General features: G+C 39.9%; 1 protein-coding gene and 1 long non-coding RNA gene across 6 annotated transcripts in view; one reads left to right on the forward strand and one right to left on the reverse strand.

Annotated features, from left to right (window-relative positions):
• PPP2R2B (protein phosphatase 2 regulatory subunit Bbeta) overlaps nucleotides 1-27,040 on the reverse strand; it is a 440,587-nt gene that overhangs the window by 322,558 nt on the left and 90,989 nt on the right. The window lies entirely within an intron of this gene.
• On the forward strand, nucleotides 14,299-26,090 carry LOC144313408 (uncharacterized). The gene is made up of 3 exons (XR_013379068.1): nucleotides 14,299-16,114; nucleotides 22,726-22,867; nucleotides 25,322-26,090. It is a non-coding gene; the product is annotated as an uncharacterized LOC144313408 (long non-coding RNA).

The following is a 27,040-nucleotide window of genomic DNA, read 5'->3' on the forward strand; positions in this document are numbered from 1 at the left end:
CCCCCACATTCCTCATGGCAGGTGAAAACGTTGCAAGATGTGTGGTTTTAAATAGACCAAGTACTGTGGAAACAACGCTGACAGAAGGCAGGGACAGAGGAGCCAGAGCCACTTCCCAAAGGGGGTAACCTCTGTACCCAGTGTTGAGGGCCGAGCAGGATGTGGCCAGGTGAAAAGCTGGAGACAAGGGGATACCTCTTGAGTGAAATGAGCAGCGTTTATTCTTTCCAGAAGAGAATGGTGTCAAGGAAATGCAGGTAGCTCAGAGGAGCATGGACGCAGTCATGTGTGTCAATAAAGGCAACATGGGTGACAGATGATCTAAGATGCATGCCTATTTGGCTTCTGTATAGATAATGTCTTTATTTATTTATTTATATCCTGCCTTGTTCCACAAAGGTTTTGAGGTAAAATTCATTACACGGTTTTTATGCAGTGACCTTCCTAATTAAGTTTTTCTCAGCACTGTCATGTTCGTCTTTATATTCCCTGAGCCATATGCACAGCAACGTGAATAAAAGTTGAATTGAATTTACATACTTTGAGCACACTGCAAGTAGTTAGCAAGGGCAACTGGTCCCAGAAGCTTGGTGGGTGGCAAGGGAAGCTGGGCCAAAACTTAAAATTGCTTAGATTGAATACCATATTTCACTGGATCTAAGATGCCCGTGATCAGAGGGCATGCCGCTACTTCATGTGCTCCTAAGAGAGGGGAAGAAAAACACTGCCAATTAAACCAAACCACAGTGTTGAGTCACTATCTACTGCAAGAGGCAATCTGTTTTCAGATATGTTAAAATATGAAAAGCTGTGTGTCTTTAAAGACATGATATATGGTGGGATACTATCCACCCCCCAATAGTCAGAATTTCTAAAAATTAATGATATTCTGATGGAGTGTGGGAGATGATGAAAACTCTTACATCATTTTGGATGCCAACTTGTCTCACCATCCAAACCCTTAAAGATTCTGGAAATACTTTGACTTAGCAATTGTACCTCTAGGAATTGAACCTAAGGAAATTACCATAAAAGTTTATAAGAGTTTATACAGGTATCAACACAGAATTATATGTAGTCATAAAAAATAAAGAATATCCTAAAGTCTTCATTTTATATATATATGTATAATTAGACATATATAACGTTATATATAACATTCTGTAATGTATTATATAATGTATAATGTAATGTGATATGTGATTAAATATATATAATGTTAGAGTTACACAATAGATTAAAATGATAGAAAAATATTCATTTAAATGGAAAAACATTTTAAGATGCATTATGGTTTACAACTGCAGTATAAAATATGCGCTATAAGACAAAATTACTGCTGTGAATGAGAAACACATTTACACCCTATATTTACATAGCAATAAAGCCTTGAATGGCATATATCAAAATTTAAAAGGGGTTGTCTGGATGAAGGGATTTTAGTTGATCTTTTTCTTTTCTCTGTGTTTTAATTTTTCAAAAACTAGAAAACCAGACACTTAGCTAGACATAGATTTTTTAAAAGTGTTTCATTTAAATTAAATTAAACGGGGGGATCCCTGGGTGGTTCAGCGGTTTAGCGCCTGCCTTTGGCCCAGGGCGTGATCCTGGCTGGAGTCCTGGGATCGAGTCCCACGTCAGGCTCCCCACATGGAGCCTGCTTATCCCTCTGCCTGTGTCTTTGCCTCTCTCTCTCTCTATCATAAATAAATTTTTAAAAATCTTTAAATTAAATTTAACGTATAGTGTATTATTTGTTTCAGAGGTAGGATTTAGTGATTCATCAGTTGCATATAACATCCAGTGCTCATTACATCACGTGCCCTCCTTAATGCCCATCACCCAGTTACCCCGTCCCCTCCCCCGCCTCTCCTCCAGCAACTCTCAGTTTGTTTCCAAGAGTTCAGCATCTTATGGTTTTAGACATAGACTTTTAAGTAGATAATATGAATGTGGTTAATGGAAAACCAACTGACTTGACTTAGAAACTTCATTTTCTATAGAGTGGGCTCCTGAATCTTTCCTTTCCTAAACGAGCCTGGCTGGGCTGCTTCCAACTGAGGCCCTGTTTAAAAGGTACGGAAAAGGCTATATGATTCCCAAATGGAAATACAACTTCACCACCTGGAGTCTTCCCTCAAATGCTGATAGCTAAAATGAGAAATAAATAGTGCAGACCACAACTACGCAAGGGTCTGAGGAACTCCACTGTCTGATGTCATCTTAATCTCAGCAAAGAGCTGAGCTCAGGCAAGGCAAGGTCCAGGTCCTCCCATCTAGGAGGGAGGGTGATCAGAAGTCAAGGTCATATCTCAATTTTTACCATGGCTACAATGGAAAACCTCCAGCTCTGTCTCTAAGCACCATACCTGCTACAGATCCACAGCCTTTATTTAATTCTTTTTTTTTTTTCAACTCATTTATAATTCTTCCTCAATGAAGTCATTTCCTGATAAAGCCTTGGTGGCCTAGGCCCCACTTTGAGAATAAAGTGCACTATTTAACTCTATCTATGTAGTGAACTGGTCTGCTCAGAATTCACAGGAGACACTGTTTTTGGATGGCCACTCATAGACTTCCTGCTTGAAAAGGTAAGACTGTAGACTGAATGCATGCTACTTGTATATATCATCCCCAGTCTCGAGTTGCCTTTTGATGTATTTTTTTTTATTTTTTAGAGATTTTTATTTATTTATTCATAGAGACAGAGAGAGAGAAAGAGAGAGAGAGGCAGAGACACAGGCAGAGGGAGAAGCAGGCTCCATGCAGGGAGCCTGACGTGTGGGACTCGATCCAGGGTCTCCAGGATCATGCCCTGGGCTGCAGGCGGCACTAAACCGCTGCGCCACCGGGGCTGCCCTTGATGTATTTTTAATATAGCTTTGTATTCTTTATAGCTGGCTTTAAAAAATAAGCTGTCCTTTATACTTTCCAAGGATTATGTATGGATCTAACTCTTCCTTAATCTAAACCTCAGTTAAGATACAAATTTTATTTTGCCATCAATTTTTACTTGTTTATACACTTGAGTTTGTCATTTGTTAGCTTTGCAATTTTGATCCATTTGTTATCTGTTATGTATCATCTATCTTTCTTTCATATAATATTGGACAGTTGTAACCTAAAAGAATAAAGATTTCAAGTGGCATGGAAGCCTAGATAAAGGGAGGGAGGACAGTATTTGGGGATTGTCTGGATATCCTAGCAGGCATTTACTGTTTGTCTTTCCTGCATCACTTTTTTCTTCTGGATAACAGCAACCTGACTTCTTTGAGGAAACTTGATCTTTCTACCCTATATTGTCTCAAGAGGGTTGCCAATCCCATTACCTTGCCCTCCTGGCAGTGGATCTAGGCCTGGTGAAGCAGAGTATCCTGTTGACCTGGTCAGGATGACTAACTCAGGTATGGGCCTCTAATCCCAAACTAACCATGACAGAGCTTCTCTGAAATGATTTACGTATGGAAACTGAAAAAGGAGAATTTTTCTCCTTCATTTTGGATTATGAGCCATGGGAACACATGTCTGGAGCTGAGCCATACCTGTTCCAACCACATAGGAGAAGGCCATTAGCAGGAGGGAAAATGAGGCCACCACCCAAGGAGAACCAGAGCTTAAAGGGAGTACAGTGATAAATAGACACATTTAATGATGAGTCCTTATAGACAGGATGCCATCTCTACTCTTTAATCTCCCCCAAAATCTCTTTCCTTTTTTAAAATTATGAGCCTGTTGAAGTTGGGTTTCTATCATTTGAAACTACCCAAGTTCTTGACTAATCCTTTGTCTTCTGGTTACCTTCCAAATCACACTAGGCACGAACACATGTTCTTTAGGCACATAGAAGTGGCTGCGCTCAGTTGAATTCTCTGTCCTAAGAGCATCCAAACAGGTATAATTTGATTAAAGTGCAGTTAGTCTAAAAGAATATGAGTGACTTAAGCCCCAGTGCTATATTCTTCATAAGCTACAGCCTTACATACATACCATAGAAGTATGCCTTGTCTTTCGTTCCTCTGTCCTTGTGTTTAGACTCCACTCTGAACTGGCACATTCGCCCACTCCTGATGCAATTAGATTCTCAAGTTCACTTTGCCAAAGACGCGGCATAGTTAGAAGGCATGAGTTTCCTGCAATCATATCTTTTTGGTTCTCAGGATTACAAAAGACCACTTAGAAAGAAAATGATTATGAGCCTAAATAAGATACAGTAAGATTTTACAGAAATCCAGGCTGACTTTAGGAGGCAGCTGGAAAACAGGACCCTCCTCCTCCCACCTCTCCTCTCCCAAACAATTGCCATATGTCTGTTCACAATGCATTCTGGCTCACTGCTATGTGGTTGACCTTCGATACTGAAAATATGCCAAAACACTTGGGACCTAGTTTTCCTTTCAGCTCATTGGTACAGTCATATTTAATACGGTTGAGGAAAAAATGAAAACTGTGATAAGCAGGCCTGTAATTCTTTAAAGTAGTGCATCAATGAGACATATCTCTAGATATTTCACAGAAATATCATCTACATGATGATTCACAGAAGAAGAAGCCTTTTGGAGCCTTGGAAAAGAATGCTTCTGTTACCTGGGAGTGTATTCGGACCACTTCAGCATTTTGCCATCTGTAGAACAGTGAAGAAGTTAGACATTTCGAATTTCTTTTTCTAAGTAACATGAATTAACTTCCAGATCAGTAAATTGGATGCAGAACTGTTAATAGTAGGGTTTGCTATTCCATGTGTGGCAGGATAAGATGATGTGTCTTCTTTCCACATCCAGAGAGTAAATAGAGTCTCTTACTTTAGATTAAAATGGCTTTTATGTTGATTTTCTAGGGCTGCTGGAGCAAACTGGGTGGCTTGAAGCAATGGAAGTTTATTGTTTCATAGTCTTGAAGGTTGGATGTTGAAATCATGGCGTTGGCAGGGCCATGTTCCCTCTGAGACCTGTACGGAAGGATTTTTTTTTGCTTCTTCTAACTTCTGGTGTTTGCCAGCAATCTTTGGCATTCCTTGGCTTGTAGATGCATCACTCCAATCACAGCCTCCACTGTTACATGGCTGTCCTCTTACTGTGTGTCCTTCCTCTTCTTCTAAGGACACCAGTCATACTGGGTTAGGGGCCACTGTAATTCAGTATGACCTCACTTTAATGTGATTACATCTGCAAAGATCCTATTTCCAAATAAGGTCACATTTTGAGGTACTGCTGGTTAGAATTTTGATATATCTTTTAGGGAGACACAATTCTATCGCTCTATTGTTACCCCAATTGTAATATTAATGCATGCTTATTAATGCTTATTAAAATAATAAAATTATTAAGAAATGTACAAAGAAGAAATTAAAAATCATCTACACTTCTATCACAAAATTTGGTGGACATCTTTTCAAATATTTCTCATATAAACCAAAGGGTTTCCTTCTTTGTAATCAAAACTAAGTCAAACTGAAATACATAGGCCATTAAAGATGTCTGTGGTTTCATGCAAATTATAATAAATGATGCTTTGATATGCTGTTTTTTCTTTCTTACTCTTTTTTTGATTCAACTTAAACCTCTTTAGGGTAAATGCCTAAAAATAAAGTGTCCTAATTGAATGAAAATATACATTTTTATTCACATTACCAAGTTATTCATCCAATGAAGGATTATTTACTTCTACCAACAATGCATGAGAGTTCTAGTTTCTTCCACCTGCTTTGCCCTGTTGATTATAACTATTAATGAGATATGTAAGTTTAAAACTTTATATATATGACTATTTATAAATAGATTCTCCTTTATGGAATTCTAAAGCATGGTTCTCCTTTACCCATAGGTAACAAACATGAATCCATTTTTTTTTTTATTTTATTTTATGATAGTCGCACAGAGAGAGAGAGAGAAGCAGAGACATAGGCAGAGGGAGAAGCAGGCTCCATGCACCGGGAGCCTGACGTGGGATTCGATCCCGGGTCTCCAGGATCGCGCCCTGGGCCAAAGGCAGGCGCCAAACCGCTGCGCCACCCAGGGATCCCCAACATGAATCCATTTTGATTTAGTGTCTATTATTTGGTTTTTTAATCTTTAAACCTTGACCCATCTAGAAATCTCTGTGTGTGTGTGCGTGTGTGTGCGCGCGCGCGTGTGTGCACGTGTATGGTATGAATCTGCAATCCAGAAATTCTGTCAGAGTTGAATGTCATTTCTTTGTCTTGATTTTTAATTCTCTAAAAAATTGTATGGTTTAGGAATGTGAATGGGGAAATTCAGTGTGTTTCCTCTTCCCCTTTCCAGGGGATCAGATTTACTTAATAAAAGGTCCTATCCTAAGTCACAGAAAAATGCGTCTGCAAAAAGGAATCAGGGACATACTGTTGAGCACACAGTCAATAAGCAGTACTTTCAGCCTCAATACCATAGTTAATTGAATTTCCCAGCATTCTTGCTATAACTACCCGCTTTCTCTCCCACTCAAAATAGCTTGTGAGACTGTGAGAATAAATGAAATTATAGGGTTAATCTTTAATCCATTCTAATTTGTTTTCTTTAAATTGCAATATTGGCAAACTTGGGTCTTTCTAATTTTCACTAGTTCAGGTTACTTGAAAATCATCTCCCCAGCTCTTTGTAACAGGCTTGAGGTCAAGTTCCTTGGTTCAGAGAGAAAAATTTTGACAGCAAGAAAGCTAAAGCTCAGAGGGAAGTATGTTTATTCCCAGCGAAAACTAGTAGAGACCCATATGAGAGGTCCTGAAGCAAGCGTACCAAAACAATATCTTCAGATAAAATAAAGACAACATCCTTGAGTATCTCTTTCTCTGGATCCTCACATGGATTCAGTATTGAAGAACACTCATTTCCCCAATGCACCATCTTCACACTCGCCTTTTACTGTTAACTTTCCATTAGTTTGCTGGGTGAGAGAATTCTCAGCATTATCAACATGTATTCAACAAGAGGCAGCCTCAATGTCTTGTCTCAGGTAGACGGCATTGCATGTCAGTGAGTTGCTATTTAGCTACAGAGATCAACCTCCTCAACCTTATCTCTTTAAATTGAGTAAATGAATACAAATTAAAGTTTTAATCTCAGACTGTAACATAAATGGTATTTTCACTACAAGTAGTTTCATAATGGTCTCATTACTGTTCCTGAGTGCAACACATTGAGATGTTTAAATTGTCAATTGCTACTACATATATTCTTTGAGAACAGGTATCCAGGTAACCATGGTAATGGTGTCTCCAGGCAGGATGGGAGTGGGGTGGGAAACTATTTCATTAATTGAAGGGAAGTAACTGAAAAGATATTTTCAAGCTGTAGATCAGAGAGAAAGAGAGAGAAAGGGAGAGAGAAAAAGTAGGTTTCACAATCTTATTTTCTTTTCATTATTAAATTATGCAACCCAGAGAAACTCCGAATTATTTGAAAGGTTTAAAGAAATCAAAGATTAAATAAAGCAGCATTCTTAGCCTTGCCACATTATTACAGTGATTGACCCATACTAGATTTTATTTGGCTGGGTTCTTACATAGTTTGAATGAAATTCAATGTATCTCCTGAGAAAGCAGAATTGTGTCCTGTGATTTAAGGCAAAAAATGGAAGAATATTCGCATAAGCAAGAAGGCTGTGTAGGCGGTCTAAGAGCTCTATTTATTTCAGGCTGGTAGCACCTGAAAAAAGCTGATATTATCAGTGGAATTTTATTTTCAACCTTCCTACCCTGCCCTCCCTCAACCCCTTTGGTAGTCAACATTAAAATATATATAACAGCACACCATTAGTGCATGCTCTCTCTCTCTCTCTCTCTCTCTCTCTCTCTCTCTCTATATATATATATATATATATATATATATATATATATATATTATATAAAAACTATGAGGAAAAGAGGGCATCTGGATGATATGGAGAAAAATACCAAATGTCTGATATGTTTTCTCAAAGGAGCCTAATATTTTGCTTTCATTTAATTGGTGATTAGATCAACTTGTGTTATTTAACCAAATGTACCCCTTGTGTAACTTGCTGCTTTAACTATCTGACAGACATGTTCTAATAGACAACTTAGGATTTGTAAAAACCCAATTACCCAGATAGACATCCTGATTTCTAATATATGTTGGCCATAGTTTGTAGAATTTCTTTTCAAATTAGGCCAACATATGGCACCTTAGTGACCCATGTTGAATCTCTCCAACTCCTGATGAATGCCTCTTTGGTGCCTTCTGTGTGCTGCATCATCTAATTATTCAGGAGGAAAAATAGCCAGAAAACATTAGACGCCACTATTACCAACAGGAAATGAGGACTTGGCTATCTTCTTAGGATCCATTCCTCAAAAGGTAAATCCACTTTTCATCCATCACTGGGAAAGGCAATGCAGGAAACTTTATTTACAGAATTCTAGAAAGAAACCTAACTGGGTGGGTAGTTATTAATGAAATAAATTTCATTTTAAAACAAACATTTCTCTTCTGCCAAACAGATTTCTATCTTGGAGAGCAGTGAATTCCCCCAGAATGAGGCCACAATTCATGGTTTGAATTTTAAGAGCTACTTAGGTTCGTCTAAGTTCAATATACTGATTACCTTGCTCCCCATTGCAATACAATTTCCAGAGGGGCATTTGTGCTACTGGACCTGCTGCTACTGCTGTTTTCTAAGGGTTGTATTTCCAGGGTGCACCCATGAGGAGAACCAGTGAGAAATGAAAATGGCAATCTGTTTTTCTAAAAGCTTACGTGACAGTAGGGACAGGCATCTTCCACTCTGTCATCATGGATAATATGGTATTACGTTATGTGCACATGAGTCTAATTTCTGAAAGCAGAAAATCATCATGCAAGGCAACCTAATTTGAGAAAAAATACTGCTGATAGAATGAAAGAAGAACCATTGTTCCCAGTAATAAGCTGAGGTCTAGAAAGGGAGGTAACACACACCTGTGTCAGGTCGTTCGGCTAACAAAGTATGACTATGGACGCCTGCCTCATGGCCAGTGTGTCATTAGCTGCTGGCCACTCCTACCACAAATGACAAATATTGGGATTGAGCAGTGGCCATGGGTGGCCAGAAGGCTGAGCGGCATTTCTTATATTTGGGTGGTTAATTCTAGTGCATGAGTTAGCTTTTGAGCCAGTCCAGTTATTACTCACATGGATTCTATGAAGTGACTCATCTAAAACCTTTTTACCCTTTCCTAAAGGGTAGCTACTTGAGCAGTGCCTTACACAAAAGGGCATACAATTAGCCAGCAGCTAGGAGAGCACATCACCCCCAGGGAAAACTTAAGCATTCCACTTGCAGGCAGTACCAGATGCAGAGACACAAGGTTCCTTTTTTGTTCCCGAAAGGTGGCTCTGAATTTTTTCCCTTGGCATCTAATGGGATACCAGTAAGAACGCGCACGCAAAGTGATGTTTGAATTCATGGTTATCAGTCCTTGCCTTCTGAGTTCTGGGGTATAAGTTAGGGTATCTCATAGAAGTTGGCCCTTCAAACAACAGTGTAATCAATGATGTTACTTTTCTCAGCCCCCAAGTCTGCTGCTTGGTCTCAGCTTTTCAGATGACTGTGAGTCTATTTGCATAAGCTAGAACTGTAATTGGTGAATATTTTTATTAACTGAAATCACACTAGAACTGCTGGGCCAAGAGATTACAATTTGTCACTGAATGTGGATGTATAGAGAAGTGTATGTAGAATATATAAAACCTTTTCTATTCTGATTTGCATTGCAAATAGAGAAGCTAACCAGAGGTCTCGAGGAAATAACATAAATAAAACATGGCTTCACTACTGTAAATGCTCAATTCATGCCAGAGGAGGCCAAGGCTGTTCCAGAATGATTGTTTCCATCTAAACAATTCCCGTCTCGGGAACTTCCCCTCTAAAGTTGCTGCCAATAGGATGGGGATCATGTAGTTGGGGGCGGGGGTGGTCTAATTAGGCAACTTTGGCAAACACTCAGCAGAGTGAGCCTGGGAGGCTTTCTCTAGAAATCCAAAGCATGGTTTATAATCCGTATCTTGTTCCATGGTGAACATCCTCACAGCTGAAGGGGAGACAGAAACCTACTTTTCAACTCAGTTTGGGCCCAAAAGAACAAAAGCAAGGTCTCTGGATGGCCAGTGACCAAACAAAGCTCATTGCTTGAGGCTGAGAAAGAAACTCCATAATACAAGGTGAAAAAGCCTTGATCACCCGTTACAGACAACATCCAAGGACTCTCAAAAACTGAACTTCTACTCTAGCGGGCATTTGTTATGTTGCCACCCAGTATGTAGTTACTCTTCTTGGGAACGTGATACCCCAGTTCTACTTTGAGGCATATACCTTCTTTGCCCACATGCTCTGTGACTAGTTCATGACTTCCAAAGGTGAAGTGTAGGACTGAGGCTAAACCAGTCTATGCATTCCACCCTCGAGTGATTGGGGTAAGGACAGCGGGGACCAGCATATGCCTCAAATCTGATCAATCAGGGTCAGTGAAATGTATTTCTGTGGGTTTTCTGGAAGTACTGAAGAAGTGGACTCTCAGTTGCTGAGTTTAGTACTTTGAGCAGGAGAAGATTATGTTTTGGAGCTGCAGCCAAAGAATGGTGCTAAGAGACAGAGGCCAAGTTGAGAGACCGTGAGAAAGACACAAGATGTTTAGCATATGATTTGAAGTCTTACATCCTTGTGCCCAAGGCCAGCCCCATCCTGTGACCCTGTTTAATGAGGCAAGATAGTCTCTTGCTGCTTAAGTCCATTTGAACCAGACTTTCCGTGAGAGTTCTAATGATCACACCCACCTTTCCTGTCTTATCTGCCAGTACTGCCCTTCCACATCTCACCATCTACCCTTGCTTCTTTGAAGCCACCATAAATGCACTCAGCCTAAAGCCTATCCATATACACCATGAGTTCTCATGTGTCCATACCTTTGGCCACATTCCACTAACGATCTTTCGTGGCTCAACCCAAACCCACCTCTTGAAGTCTGCATTACTATGTTTTCCCTACATACCTCAATGCAAGAATTAAAACTTCCTGAGCTGTGTACTTAGAACCACTTTCCCTTACTCTATACCTCTATACGTGACATGAGAATATGTTTTGACATTGTCCATCTCTCCTGTGAGGCTGTGAGCTCCTTAGCATCAGGGACCTAATGCTTTATTTGTCATTTAGTAGCAAGAAGCTCCATTAGGCTCAGAGGAGCCTAACGTGTCTGGATCCAGACTGTCTGAGTTCAAGCATTGGCTCCATTACTTTCTGTGGTGGATGACTTAAGTACATTACCTAACCTGTGCCTTACTTTTCCTCATCTGTAAAATTAGGGACAATGCTAATATCTATATCTCAGGTTTCATTGAGGTTGAAATGAGTTAATCTATCAATGTAGATTTTCAATAAACATTAACTATTATTATTCTGTTTCCAGTATCTACCAATACCTGGCATATAACAGGTACTTAAAAAAAAATAAATGCAACTGTGAGAAGAAGGCTTATGTTATGTAGAAAAGAAAGAGTAAGAAGTCACTTAATCCTTACAACTTTCTTTACTTTTTTTTTTAAGATTTATTTATTTTAGAGAGAGAGGACATGAGTGGGAGGAAGGGAAAGGAGAGAATCCCCAGCAGACTCTCTGCCCAGTGTGGAGGCCAGTGTGGGGACTTGACCCACGACCCTGAGATCATGATCTGAGTCAAAATAAAAAATCAGACCCTTAAGCACCTAAGCCACCCAGGCCCCCTAACTTTATTGTCTTAAATTCATATGTCCCTGTGAGAAATCATGAGGCATTAAAGAAAATTAAAAAGTCTGAGGTTTGCTCATATTCATTTGTTTGGTGCAAAAACATGTATTGAAAGAGAATTATGCTAGGCTCTGGGACATCAATTTGATTAAGATAACAGTCCTGCCTTTAAAGAGCACATGGCTTAGTAGATGAATTTGAAAGGTAAATAAGTAACTACAATTGAGAGAATGTGTAATAAGAAAAGTATGGACACATGCCATGGGAACTAGAGTGATGTGTTCTTTGATGGCTGCACATCAGCATTATCTAAGGAGTTTACTAAAGACAGGGTGTCTCAGGCCCTATCCCTGAAATTTTTGAAATACAAGGTTGGAGGTTATATATTTGCATTTGTAACGGATATCTATGTGTGAATCCTGGACTAGAAGACAGGATGGTCCTCTTGGCCTGGCTGGGTCCAGGAAGGCTGCACAGTGGAAGTTGCATATACTGGATTCTCACAGCTGATGAGGAGTTTGCTAATCTTTGACATAAGCAACACAACCGTGCTTGGAGAATAGCTTTCCTCGGTGCTGCATTCAAAGACAGAATTCAGAGCCTGACAGCTGTTCCATGAATCCCAAAGTGTGTGACAAGTGTATTTTTTTACTTTGAGTCTAGTGGTCTCAACCTGGCTATGTGTAAAGTAAATCACCTAGAAAGCCCTTGAAAAATAAAGATATCTGGGGCCCGCCCCCAGTACAGATTGAATTGGTCAGCAATGATGCCAAACATCAGTACTTTTTAAAAACTCCCAGGTGATAACAAATGTGCAGCTGAAGAATTGTCACTTAGGCAGTCCTCAGTGTCCCTAGGAGGACTCTAAGTATTGGATCTAGCGTTGAGATGAGTGCAGGTCAGGCTTGTGCCTCGCAGATGCCAAAAGAGACCAGACTCCTTGCTTGAAGATATGTGAAGAGGGTGACCAAAATTATGGCATATTTCATAGGGTTGCAATTAACAAATTAATGCTTTTAGTGCAATACAGGTGAATACACAGGTGTGCCACATACCAGGTAAGAAATAGTACATAATGAATATTTCATTCTTGGTGCCCAAATGTTTAGGTGGATGCAACATCAAGAGTGTGACTACTGCCATTTGTCAATCCTGGCAGCTAGTTCTGTGATAGCATACAATCTCATGGAGAGATAAAGTTGATCATCTACATTTAAGATTCTTCATTGATTGTGAGGCCCAGACAAATGGCCCTTGGAGGTCTCTACTTACTGGTTTGGCAGTTCCTCAAATTTACTTGCAGAGATAAACTCCAGATTTAAATAACACACTATTTCTGGGACTCTAAAATCCCAATTTTCTTAAAGCTCCATGGTGATTTAATACAGCTGGTCCACCCCAGTGTTTCAGAATCACTGAAATTTATTATCTTTAGCACTTTCTAATTCTGAAGTCATACAGATAAAAAATTCTGCCTACCCGAATAAACTGAAAATATTATCATGATCTTCATTATCTTCCCACAGGAGGAAAGGAGTAAACTCCCTCTTCTTTTATTGCCCTTTTGATTTTACTTCTTAGTCTTCTTTTGGGTGGATACATTTTCTATAATAATCATTTATCATAACCAGGTAAACAATATTATAAAGTGCTTGTGATGACTTTCCCCCACCCCCCATCCATTCAGTCATTCCTTAGAGTTGTAACATCATCCTCCACCAGTGCCTATGATCTTAGTGAACATGTCCATCAAGATGCCTGGCCTGTGATCCAAGCTCAGATAATCAGGTTTTCTCTCCTAAGACTTTGGACCTTGAGCTGAGCAATGCAAGGACAGAAAAAAAAAAATATTGGGGCCAATTCATTCTGAATAGATTCCAGATGAGAGAGACATCTAGACACCCTGCACTGCCCCAATTCCTGCCCTTTCTTGGCCATACTTTCTGTTTGCCGAGCTACCTAGATTCTGCCAAAAATGTCCTATTTTGCAAAAGTTAGCCAGAGTTGGTTTCTATTGCTTTCAATTGAACAATTTTATAAGGAACAACGTTACAAGCGGTCTGTGTCACCTGGAATGGTAGGAGATTACAGCCAGGTTGGGAAGAGTGTGAGAGAATGAGATTATGTGACTAACCCTGGCTGTTAGAGGTGTGAGTCACATTCTTTCGAAAATGGCCAACTTGAATTGTTATCCACTTGAGACCCAATGATAGCAAATGAACAGCAACCAGTAGATAATAAGTGAAAGGGATGGGGCACTATAATCACAGTAAATTTGGGGGTATAGCCACAAAGATAAAAAAAAAACCTATCTGAATTTAACACATAAAATGTATTTAAAGAACAACACCATTTAGAAGCCCTTGCTTTACAAACCAAAAGCCAAATGACTGGTACCGAGTTATATGCCTTCCCACTAATCAAACAGATCACTGAGTTATAACCTAGAAAATATAATGAGAAATCCTCATGGATACACATTTGAATAAAATTACTGATTATGCATAAATCTATAACATGGCATCCTTTTTTTTTTTTTAAGTTTTTATTTATTTGGCAGAGAAAGAGTAGAAGCAGGAGGAGCGGCAGGCAGAGGGAGAGGGAGAAACCGACTCCCTGCTGAGGAGGAAGCCCAGTGTTGGGCTGGGATCATGATCATGATCTGGGCCAAAGGCAGATGATTAACCAACTGAGCCACCCAAACACCCCTATAATATGGCTTCTGATACAGTGCTTACTTCCTTTATTTACCTGACCTATAACTGTTGCATTCAAAATACATACACATACACTTATATATTTATATTTACAATTTATATAATACCTTTGAAATACAATACTCCAAGTCATTTGCAAAAAATGTTACCAAGGCATTGGGAGTATATATAGTTTTATCATCCAGGGAACAATGGGAACAGCCAGCTGTCAACATGGAGCTCAACTGAATTGCCACATATACTCATGCAATAAGCACTTTACTTTGAGCTGAGGAGAACTTCACATCAAAATAGTTGGGGAGAGGCAAAAATAAATTCAGAAGTGTTATTTCAATAGTCAAATACTTGTTATATAAATGACAAAATGAAATTCAGTGATACAAAACTGAATTTGATGAATTGATGAAGGAAATGAACCCCACTACTGAAGGAGTGAATAGAATATAATGGCCACCATTTATGGAGCACTCAACCTGTGTTAAACATTGCACTGAGGGCCATCAATTTTACAATAATCTTATGAGTTAATTACTGTTCCCATTTAACTTTTAAGAATAGACGTAAGAAACACCAGTCACTGAGACAACAGCATCTAATGATAAATTCCTATGGAAGAATGCATACACCTAAAAACAAACATGGATATTTTAGCAAGACTTTCAAAGCCAGAAAACAAATAGATGTGTTACAAGAGAACTGCAGAAATTTTGTTAAATAGCATCAACTAGTTTGGTCAGCCACTAAGGAAGGACAAAGTTCTCCATTATTTCTAAACTGGGGTATGAGTACTCTACTGATTGCTATCTGAGGTCAACTAGGCTACGTGTGTATGTGTAATTTTCTTTTGCCTATAAATACCACGTTACATAAGCATGTCCTGAAGATGAAAAGATAACATAATTTAGTTCTACCAAAAGAGACTCTTTTTCAACAGAGGGAGCATGGGGTCAATGTCTAGCCCCCATCTGAACTCATCACTCCTACTAGAAGTACTGGTATTAATTCTCCAGTACCCCTGAGTGTATAAGGACCCTTTAATAAAGATATTTCCCTGATAGCGCGGAATAATCAATGTTGAAATGATGCCTGGGCCAGTTTTTAAGATAGTAGATCAGTTGTACCTCTGGAAAATTTAAACACTGAAAAATGTCCAGATATGCAGGAAAATACATGCACCAAATGCATACCCATGTACATATGTTAAGGGTATGGTGGTGATGGAATTACTAAGCATTTTCTCCACGCACTCAACTCTTGCCCGAGAAAATGTATTTTCTGATCAGTAAAATAAACCAAGTACATTTCCACAGCATGGTGGTTCTCAAACTTCACTATTAGAATAAATATAGCCAGCATTTCTTCTATTACTTCCTATGTACCAAGACCATAATATCTTGTCTCCCAACAGCCCTGCCAAATAGTTATCATTTCCCTCTTTCACTGATGAGGTAACAGACCCAGTCAGGTCACATTGTTTGATTGTTAACACATCTAGTAAGAGGCAAATCACACTTTAAACCCAAGCAATCTTCACCAAGAGCTCACACTCTTACTCATTGAGCTAAAATGTAATACACTAGGGTTAAAGCCTAGGAATGGAAATAATTACAAGCCCCCAGGTGATTCTAATGCATCCAGCTCACTATGGATCCAAAAATTCACTGGTAAGTCTTTAACGGGGATATAAATCACCTAGGGATCTTATTAAATAGCAGATACCTATTCAGTAGGTCTGCATTTGGGCCTGAATGTCTGCATGTCTAATAAGTACCAGGTGACACCAATGCTACTGGTCCTCAGCTCACATTTTGAGCAGCAAGGCACTAGAGTATAGCACTCAGCTATACAATGCTAAATGCATTTTCCTCTAATAAAATTATGAATTATTGTGTTCCCAGATAAATATAAGTACCTTACCTATTAGCATCTTGCAAGATATCTCCAACCCATAGTAATGTTAGATCTATAGAAATAAAGTCATGTGATAAATGCTTGTTGAATGATTCTTGAGAGAAATATTCTTTTTAAAACAACTTGAGATGAACCAGATCAAAGGAGTTTCCTCTCAGAGTGCAAGTGCTCTGATTTACTTCTACCTGGAAGGAGTTATGGATTCTGTCCCTATATCCGGTCACTTGACAGGTTATGATTGACAAGAGTCAAACTTCTCAGGAGTTCTGGGAAAATGGACTCAAAAGAGGTATCCACAAAATCATTAGATCACAGGATAAAGGCAAGGCATGTGTTCCTCAGGATTTACAAAAAGATATAGCTAACTTGAATTAAACCAATTCCCTAGCACTGAAGTTCCACATATTTGTTATTCAGAATTATTCCTATTTATTATTACAAGGTCCATGCACAATTCTGTTTCCTACACATTCATATCCCACGAACAGAAAAAACTCTGCCTGAATTCTTGACTTGTGCTCTTCGTTCTCCTATCTGATCCACAACTATGTGGAGCTGTCATCACAGAAAACTAATTGCCCTGGTCACTCCCCAAAGAGCTTGCTCATGATTTTATCAACCTGCATTTGACCAAAGATTAGTCTTTTGATCTTGGAAAGAAAAATATGTCCTACTCAGTCAGCCAGCTTTTAAAATAACCCAGGATATTGTCATCATGCTTTTTTTAAAAAAAAATTAATAACCACTTCAAACCTGGAGTACCCTCCATTCCTCTTATTAACTCCCCCAGTGCCAAACACATTAGTTGATAGACTTAAGAGTTAACTTATTTAAAAAACAAACAAGCAAACAAACCAATACAGACATGCATGTATATATTCTAGAATTGCTAATACATTTTGAGACTCAAAATTTTCTTATTGGGAAGACATGAATAGCCAAGGCATTCTTCAAGTGGAATTCAATGCCTGATACATCACTGCCTATAGCAAATAAGTGCCTTGCTCTCTAGAGAAGTGAGCTTTAAAATTTAGAGGGCTTAAGCTGTTGCAGGAAAAGTCTTATTGGAAATACAGCTTTTCAGATTCTGTGCCCAGCAAATCTGATTCAGGAAATGAGGAATCAGACACAGGAATCTACATTTTCATAAACCCCTCAGGTGGTCTTGCTCTAGAAGCTCAGAGTTTAGAATAGGAGCCAATCATGTGAACAGATAATTGCAATTCAGCATGACAAATTCAATGACAGGAGAGTGTACCATGCACAGTGCTAGCAGCGAAGAAGGACAGAGCAAGACTTTTATTTAGTCCAGAGCAGAGAAGGTGGCTAGGGATGGCTTCTTCAAAGGATGTGTTTAACTTGAGTCTTGAGAGAGAAGTAGAAGTTCAGTAGATGCTAATGAATGGGAGATATGCAAACACATCTTCTGAGGTAGGATCACTGAAGATTAAGTTAGGTAGCAATGGGAGAAGGGAGAGGTGGCTGGCACATAGCATTATGTATCTTATATGCAATTAAATCTCATGGGCATTATGGTCGTTATAGTCATCACATTATAGTCATAACAATTTTGTATATTTATTGCAATAATTTCATATGGCAAAAAAATTCTTAAAGAAAGGGCATCTGTTTTTAAGCTGTTTCTAACTACCCAAAAGACCAGTGGACTAGTTGTAGGGTTAGAGGAGAGGAGATTCCAGGACCAAATTCCTTCTTTCCCACTTGTCAGTGCACAGATGTACTTATCACTTGATAAAGAAACAGAGAATCCTGGAGGAAAGGCTACAATCACACCCACTGTGTGGACTTCATGTCAAAGGTTATATACTTGCTCAAAATATAAAGTGATCTTTGGGCTAGGAAAAAGGATCAAATAAATGGAGAAGTGGGTAAAGATCACCAAACATCGTATTTGCTATTTTTCTTCAAATGTTGGTTCCAAGACATTAATCAAATAATCAATAGAATTCCTCAGATAGGACACCAAGTAGCTAGAGCCACAGATCTGCTGAGGGCCTCAGGCTTTCAAACTTCAGGCACATCTGTGAAGAGCGCATCTTTCATTTCCCCTGAGGACCTTTAGGATGCAGTGTCTCTAGCCCTTATCTGTGTCTTTACCAGCCCTCCACTCTGTTGAACTGGGTCTTCATATTCATTCCAATATCTCAATCCTAGGGAGACGTTTTCCGTTTTGAAGGGCATATCACCTAGTTGATCTGCTTACATACATAAGATGTATTTTCCTTCTAAGGAAAGGTAAGGAAACTATAGAGTCAGTGTTGGCCATCTTCTATAACCAACCTCATTATCTTATTATCATAACTATTAAAAATAACATCTACTCATCACTTTCCATGTGCCCGACAATTGTCTTAAATCTTTATATCCATGATTTTCATGTAATCCTCACAAGAATTCCGTGATCTATCTGTTATTAAACTCCATTTAGGCAAGAGCATGCCATAGTTCAGAGATGTTAGGTAACCTATCCTCAATCACACGGTTAATAAATAACGGAGCCAGAATACAAACTCAGCATCGTCCACCTCCAAAGGCCACAGTGTTAATCAGTACATAATACTGTCTCCATCCCTTCTGCTTCAGATAATGAGCTTTATCATCATAGTACTTAACCTTTTGTGAGCTAAGTTCTTTATAGGTCTTAACTCATTTAAACCTCATGGCAACCTTCTGCACTGAGTTCTATAACCCACAGTTCAGAGATGAGAAAACGAACGCAGAGAGAAATTAAAGTATGTGCTCAAGATCATCCATTTATTGAGTGGGTGGATGTGGGATCCAAATCATTCAAAATAGTTGCTGAGATATTGTTTAAAACTGCCTCCAATTCTATATTATGTTCCTACACAGCAGTCTTAATCCAGCTAGATCCAACATTTTCAAGGTGTTTTAACAAACACCTAGAAAAACACTCTGAGTAATCCAGGGTTATGTTTCAATTCAAAGGTGCAGAAGAACCCTAGAAGTTCTAAGTCTACGATCTTTGTCTTCAAATGTAATTGAAACTAAACAGAATTTTGTAGTAAATGCTCAAAACCTGTCTGCCTAGCATGTCTTGTTGGCATTAATTTCTTCATCCAATTGTTCAGTGATTGACACATGTTTACTGAGTGCCTGACATTTCTGGGACTGGGGAATTAAAGTGGATTGAGACATGATCCAGACTTCAAGAAGCCTACAGTCTGGTGGAGGAGACTCAGAAGGAAACCAGTAATTATAGTAGAGTGTCAAGTGCTACAATAGATTAGGAACTCCACGAAGACAGGATTTCTGCCTTCATTTGCTTTATCTCCACCCAGCACTCAGTTCACTGCCTGGCAGAGAGCACGAACATGAATACTTATTAATTTAGGTACGAATGAGTAGACCATTGAGGTGGTGCTGAGTGTGAGGTGCTAAGGTTATGAGGGAGGGGCTAAATTAGCCAGGGGTGGGGCAGGGTGGAAAGGAGAGAATTCTGTATCCTTGAAAGTGGTGTTCGTAGTAGGTATTGAGAACTGAAGAATTATCAGGAGTGAGGCAGGCAAGGGAAAGGGTTGGAGACACAGGGATTGGAGGAACAGAAAAACAGACTGGGAATGAGTGGTGAGCTGATGGTGAGCGTGTGACAGGCATTCTAGATTTGGCTAGGGGGCACACAGAGAGGTGTGACACCATGAGGAAGAAGCAGGAAGACTAGAGCAGAGAGGGGAGGCAACAATGAGAGATGGACCTTAAGACGTCAATAGGAAGAGTCAGCTCTTTCTTGGGCTAAGGATTTTTCAACCTGACTCTGAAAGCCATGGCAGAGTCATTGATAGGTTTTTTTTTTTTTTAAGATTTTATTTATATATTCATGAGACACACACACACACGGAGAGAGAGAGAGAGAGAGAGAGAGAGAGAGAGAGAGAGGAAGGCAGAGACATAGGCAGAGGGAGGAGAAGCAGGCTCAATGCAGACAGCCCAATGTAGGACTCGATCCTGGGATCCCGGGATCACGCCCTGAGCTGAAGACAGATGCTCAACCACTGAGCCACCCAAGAGTCCCCACTGATAGGTTTTAAGTAGGGAAATGACCTCATCGATTTTAGTTGACTATGAGCTCTCTCTCCTTACCCCCCACAGGGATGGCTTTGTTAGATAACACTACAGAGAGTTGTATCAAGACTTAATGAGCACTAGTCATCCTACCTCTGGTTCAGGTCTTAATCTACCTCTGAGGTTCTTCCTTAGGTTCCCTTGGTCCTATACGGGACCTTTTCTGCTACAGACAGAGGGCAATCCATCTATCAGACACTCTCTAATTCCACACCTACAAAAGCTACTGGGAGAAAAGACAAGCACATGTTCTTTTAAATTAAAATCACCCACGATCTGAAGAGAGAGGCATAATAAATTAGAATGGAAAGCCACCAGACCTAAATGGAAGTGGACCAGGTAGTACAACAAATCTAAACACATTAGACTCAGAGCTCAGGTCAACATCTTTCAAGCATGGCATCAGCCCTAAATCCACAGGTGACAGGTCTTCACATGTTTGAGGAAGATATGTCATAACTTTCTGAAGCTATAGTAAAATGACAGGTTTTTATTTCCAGCCTGTTGACGCTGTAAGCCCTCTCTCATCACATGTGGTACCTCCCCCATATCTTTTCCCATCTTTTATTCTATTTTCTGCCTTCTTTGCTATTTTCTGATTACGAAAGCAATTTGCATTCAGTGTAATAATTCCATTGGTACAGAAAAAGAATTAAGTAAAAGTCATTCTTCACGCCCCAACCTTCCCAACCGAACTAAACAAGGCATCACATTTTGGAACAACTCTTGCCCCAGCTTCTGGCCTCATATCCACATAATGTTATTTGTTCTTGTTGTATTGTTGTTATTGTTGTCTTTTAAAGGAATATTAAAATAAAAATATTAAATTATTAAAGTTGCATAATTTGTCTTTTTGTACTTAACTTAGTGTGAATATGATTTCTAAAGCCTGCAGAATATTCCATTATCTGGATACACCATAATTTTCTCCTCTTCATACCTACTTGGATTATTCATAATAAAAAAAGCTTATGGAGAGAGAAGGCTCTGATAAGCTTCCCTATAGCTCAATCGTCTTATGTTTCCATGCTTATTTACTTAAAATAAAATCCAAGAAATAGAATTGCAGAGCCAAATGGTAAGCACATTTAAAACCTCTGCTTTGTATCACTGAACTGCCCTCCAGAAATGTAGTATCTATCTATTGTCTCACCAAAGAAACGTATCTGTTTTGTTCCATACTTATCAACTTCATATATTAGGTGAAAATTAGCATCTCATTGTTATTTTAATTCTTTCATTACTACTAAATGTGAATACCGTTTCATATGGTTATTAGATGTTTATTCTTTTTATGAGTTGTCCTTTGCTCATATTTCTGTTTGGTGGTGCTTTTTACATATTAAGAGCACTAAGAGTATTTAAATATTACGAGTATTTTTATAGACTAAGACTATATATTAAGAGGATGTTGAAAACTCATTTTCTAGACAGAAAATTACAATCTGGTCCAGTCACCTACAGATAGCTTCCAACCTAAATTCTACCTTATATCAGTACTAGATGTTTAAGCCTTAATAATCCAGAGCCAAAAAGACCTTAGTGCCCCATGGAAGAGCTCTTTTCAAGAGAAATGAATCACAAACCAAATGGATTTTCTATGGTGGCCCACTTAGTACAGTAATCTGTGGTCTGTGACCCACTTTTGGTTGGGCAATTTCTGGTCCTTGCCTGTGTGTGTTCCTAGAGATCTGAGTGAATTACGGAGTCACCAGTTAGGGTAATTCAGAGAGAGGTTTGGCAAAAGCTGATTCAGCTAGTCTGGGATTCATCTGCTGAGACAGCCAGCTGTGAGTTTCAGGGAAAAAGGAAAGGGTCAATAACCCCCCCTGCCATCTGTCTTTCCAGGTCTGTATTTACCTGGTCTACTTGTCTGGTATGCGGTATGAGCTCTTCCTTATTCACATGTGTTCCAAACCCTAAAATCACTTAAGATGTGAAGAGCATTATGACTGTCTTCCTTTGGGTCGGTCAAAGGTTTTGCTTAGGCCAACCCTTCCCCATCCTCTTGCCTTCACTTGGTTTCCAGTGCTTCCCTTTTTTTGTTTTTCAGGATGAGGGAGAAGGATCTAGCAAAGCGTGTGTGTGTGTTTATGTGTGTGTGTGTGTGTGTGCACACAGTAAACAGATAAGAAGATTTCAGGACAAAAAAGTTTAAAGCTAAGAGTCTTAGAAGCCAATACCAACTGGAGACCCAACCAGAGATACCATTTCAGAATTGCAAGCATACCCTTACTGGATTCTGATAATCCTTATTTCACAGATGGTAAGGCATTTGCTGGAAGCCTCAAAATTAAATGATGGCAGAGGTGACATTGGAACTCAGGTTACAAGGACTCCATACCCATTTCTGCGAGGCGATAATGCCTCATGAATCACCACGCCTGCTTCTCCTTGATTTACAGGTGAGTGAACCAAGGTCCAGTGGGCTAAGCAACTGGCCTATGGCGCTCAAAGTTCCTTAGCAGAGTGGTGAGCCCAGGCCCCTGACTGGAAGGCCATAGCTGCTCTCCTTCACTGTGCTGACTCATCTTTGAGACGATGATGCAATTTAATGAGAAAACAGTATTAAATGTGTACAAATTGGATCGAGGCAATTTTGGATCAAGGCAATTAGGCAGGAACACATTTTGTAAAGTGAGCTAAAGCCCATGTTCTTCGGTTAGTTCTCTATTTAGGAGTATTTCCCCTGGCCCCCTATAACACCCCTCTCTGGTGGTCATTACCTGGTGTCAGTTACCTCCAAATCAAAACCAACACAAGCAATCAATGTGGGAGAGTTACCATCCTCACTGAGGTTTTGTGAGGTGACACCTTGGCCTGGGACTGCTTGGGGAATTTCCTGTGAAAACAAACACCTTACAGCACTGCTCTTTGCAGAATTCCTCCTCTTAGCACCGTAGGGAGCGGGCCTGTCAAGGAACTGAGATTTTCCCTCTCTCCCCTTCTGCTACGTGCTTTCTGCCTCACCTCTCACTGGCTTCTCTTCGTCTACCAGGTTAGTTCTCTACCCACACTCAGAGATCTTATCCTCTTACTATGCAGAGCAGTCGACTGAGCATATTTTGTTACTTGAGCATTTTCTTGGAGTCCTACGTTTCTTCCCAAGTGGTTTCTGCGTGACTATTTTGGATAAAGATGCTACTGTCTGTGTTTTTCTCCATCTTTTCCCATAGGTGCTCTTGTTATCCCAATTTTCCCAGAATGTAATTATCCCCATTTTAAGGAGTCTGGAGGTCAATGGGGACAATTTGCCCAGAGTCACTGCTAACACACTGCATAGTGTGAACTCAAACCTGTGTTTATCTGACTCCCCCAGTTCTGGCTTTAATGACACACCCCCCTAATTCATTGTACAGAAATCTCACCATCTTTGCTCATTTCTAAAACATTGTATGAAAAGATTGCCCTCCTCCCAAAGAACAATTAAATTAGCTTGACCTTTTCAGATCTCATAGGGAAGGTTTCACAAGGGTGGCTCTCTACTCTGTTTAATTTCCCTTTCTGAAGCCTGGATTTCCTCTGAGGACACTTGATATTCCCTAGGTAGATGAGCCCTCCAACCACAGCCCTCAAGCTAGCTGGATGCTGGGACTCAGAGATGGTTCTGTTTTATCCGTAGCTGACTGAAGCAGTTCCTAAGTGTGCTCCCAAAATATTTATTCTACAAGATACTCTTCAACATGGGGTTCTACGACCAAATGCTTTGGGAAAGACGCATAACAAAAATTAAGTCATTGTTTTCCCAGTTGTGGTCAACTCAACATTGTTGTGTGAGCCATTAATGAACATAGTAGTAATCAGAATTTGAGGTCAAATAATTTTAGCAAACTACAAATACTCTGGCTCCCTCTTGGAGATTCATAGGAAATAGTAGTACATTAAAGGTTCTGACAACTCCTACTAAAATTTGTTGAAATTTGCTTGACTTGATGCATCTCAGATTTATTTGATCTCAGGGCCTTCTTTGAACTTACAGCAGCAGCCCACAAGGGCCCACTCTGGATGGCCTCTGGTTTGAGTTCTGGTCTCCTGTGCTCTGAAGGGAATTGGTAGAGGATCCTCTTTTGGAAATCTAGGCCCGATCCTGCTATTAGCTGGTTGGGTAACTGTGAACAAGTCACTCTTCTCTGGGCCTCAACTTTCCCAGCTATAAAATGAAGGAGTGTCTGTAACTTCCCTTCTAGTTCAAGGCTACCATCACCTGAACATATGGAATTGGTAGAGCCACAACCCAAAATATCATGATAAACTGTGCATTTATATGTACTCATTAAATCTCATTCCATCACCTAGAGACAAAATAGCAATAATTCTTTTCAAGCTGTAGAAATCTTAAACACATAAATATTAATTTGCCCCCATCTGCTAGTAAAATATTCTCTCGAAATACATTATCATTTACTGTTTTAGAATTTGGAGCTATCTTTGATCAGCCAGTTTCCAGGATAATGGGAAAGACCCTGGAACCTCCAGGGTGTTCCAGGGAACCACTGTGAGTCCTCAGGCAGGAACTTCACTTCTCTGACTTAGATTCATCCATAAATGACTGTTTGTTCTTGATTCTTTTAAGACATCTTGTGAGGACTATCAGTCACAGTTTAAAAAAAAAAAACACAAACACCTCTGTCCTCTGGCTATACACCTGCCACTGCCTAAGCCCTCAGAAGTTTCTGGTCTTTCAGAAATAGGAACTTTCCTTCCTTCAGTTCCCCCCTATTCCTAGAGCTGGGTTAAGCACTCCCTTTGAAAGTATTAACACTAGTATTACATGGAGGAGAATATGAGACCTTACTATGGGAGACAATTTGCTCTGTTTCCATGCACTTATCTTAGTAAAAAGTCTTCTTTAAATACAGAGGAATACAGCGACGGTACTAGCTGGACTTTGACATCAGACAAATCTAGAGTTGAACCTGTCAGCAGTGTCACATACCAGCCGTGCGTCCCCAGGCAAGCTGCTACCCTCTGATGCTCAGATTCTTCATCTATAAAGTGGGAGCAATATGAGTCACTTCCAGGCTGCTGCAACAATGCCACGTCATAATTTTTGTAGAGCTCTCTCTACATTACCTGGGCATGTGTGTGCTCAGTCATGCCCTTTGAAAACATTGTTTATTTCAGACATACAATGAAAGGAGATCTAGAAAGAAATCGCTTTGTCACTGTACAAAGGCCAGGAATCCTGCACAGCCATCAGAAAGGATAACTGTCATTAGTGCTCCTAGCAAATGTTTGTTAGGGGGCCTGCGATAGTCCCGCCTTAATTAAAGCCTTCACTGTTCATTATTGAACACTGCCACCTGGTGGAGAGAGAGGCCTCATGCAGGCATGGAAACAGCAGAGGTTACATCAGGGTACCCCACCCTGGACCAGGAGGATGTTGGGGCCACCTCGACCACAATGCTTTCAGCATCTTGACTTGGACCTAGGCCCGCGGGGAGATCTCTGGATTCCTGTTTATGTGGACTCCCCTTCATCTTCGCTCATTTGTCACAGTGACACAAAGGTGAAAAAAGAGTCTTCCATCGACCACAGGATCTGAGCCGAAGGGCAGCCATCTCTGACAACATGATCTGAAGACCCCTCCTCCGTTACCCTAACCCAATCACCTTTTTGTTTTCTACATAAAGCATATCATTGTCTAAAAATATATACAGGTATTTTTTTTCTCCTTCTCTCACTCTTTCTCTCCCCAGCTGGAATGGAAGGAAGCTCCCTGAGTGCAAGGTCACATAAGCTATAAGCTGTCTTCCCTTACCTATTCCTCCCAACAAACACAGGCCTGGCACATAGTAGGTGCTCAAAAATGTTTCCTATAGGATAAAAAATAGCAAGAATATAGCTTGAATGTTAATGGATCCTTCCTTATTTACCAGAGAGCTAAACTCTGTATACAGACCATCTCATTTACTCTTTACAATCACTATCCTAGTGGGGGTAATGTCACCACCCATGGAGCATCAGAAATTTCTAGGACCTAGAAGTGATCCTCCCAATTCAGTAATCACAGCACCTCTTTGCCCAACAGTATAATTCCATATGTTTTTTTTTAAAGATTTTATTTATTTATTCATGAGACACACACAGAGAGGCAGAGACACAGGCAGAGGGAGAAGCAGGCTCCCTATGGGGAGCCCGATGTGGCACTTGATCCCAGGACCCCAGGATCATGCCCTGAGCCAGATACTCAACCACTGAGCCATCCAGGTGCCCCATAATGCCAAATTTTATTTAAGCCTTTTTTTTCTCTGGTCTGTATTATAGTTTGACCCATTTTACAGATTCGAAAGGTTACTCTCATGGAAATGAAACAATTTCCCCCAAAGCTATTCAACCCCTATTTAAAACCCAGGTCTTGTCTAATTCTAAAAGTCCTGTCCTTTTCACTGTAACACATGCCTCCTATGGGATAGGAGAATAAAAAGGCCTTCCTTAATTAGGCCTCAGGAAACCCAGCCTGAGTTTTGGTTAAGCCTCTTGAAATAAGCCTTGCTCCCAAGCTGCATCTCAAGCTGGACTTTTTTTTTTTCAAGCTGGACTTTTCTGTAGCCAGGTTTTTATTGGTCCATAGATGT

The sequence above is a fragment of the Canis aureus genome, chromosome 5 (assembly GCF_053574225.1).
Source record: "Canis aureus isolate CA01 chromosome 5, VMU_Caureus_v.1.0, whole genome shotgun sequence".
NCBI classification, from domain to species: Eukaryota; Metazoa; Chordata; class Mammalia; order Carnivora; family Canidae; genus Canis; species Canis aureus.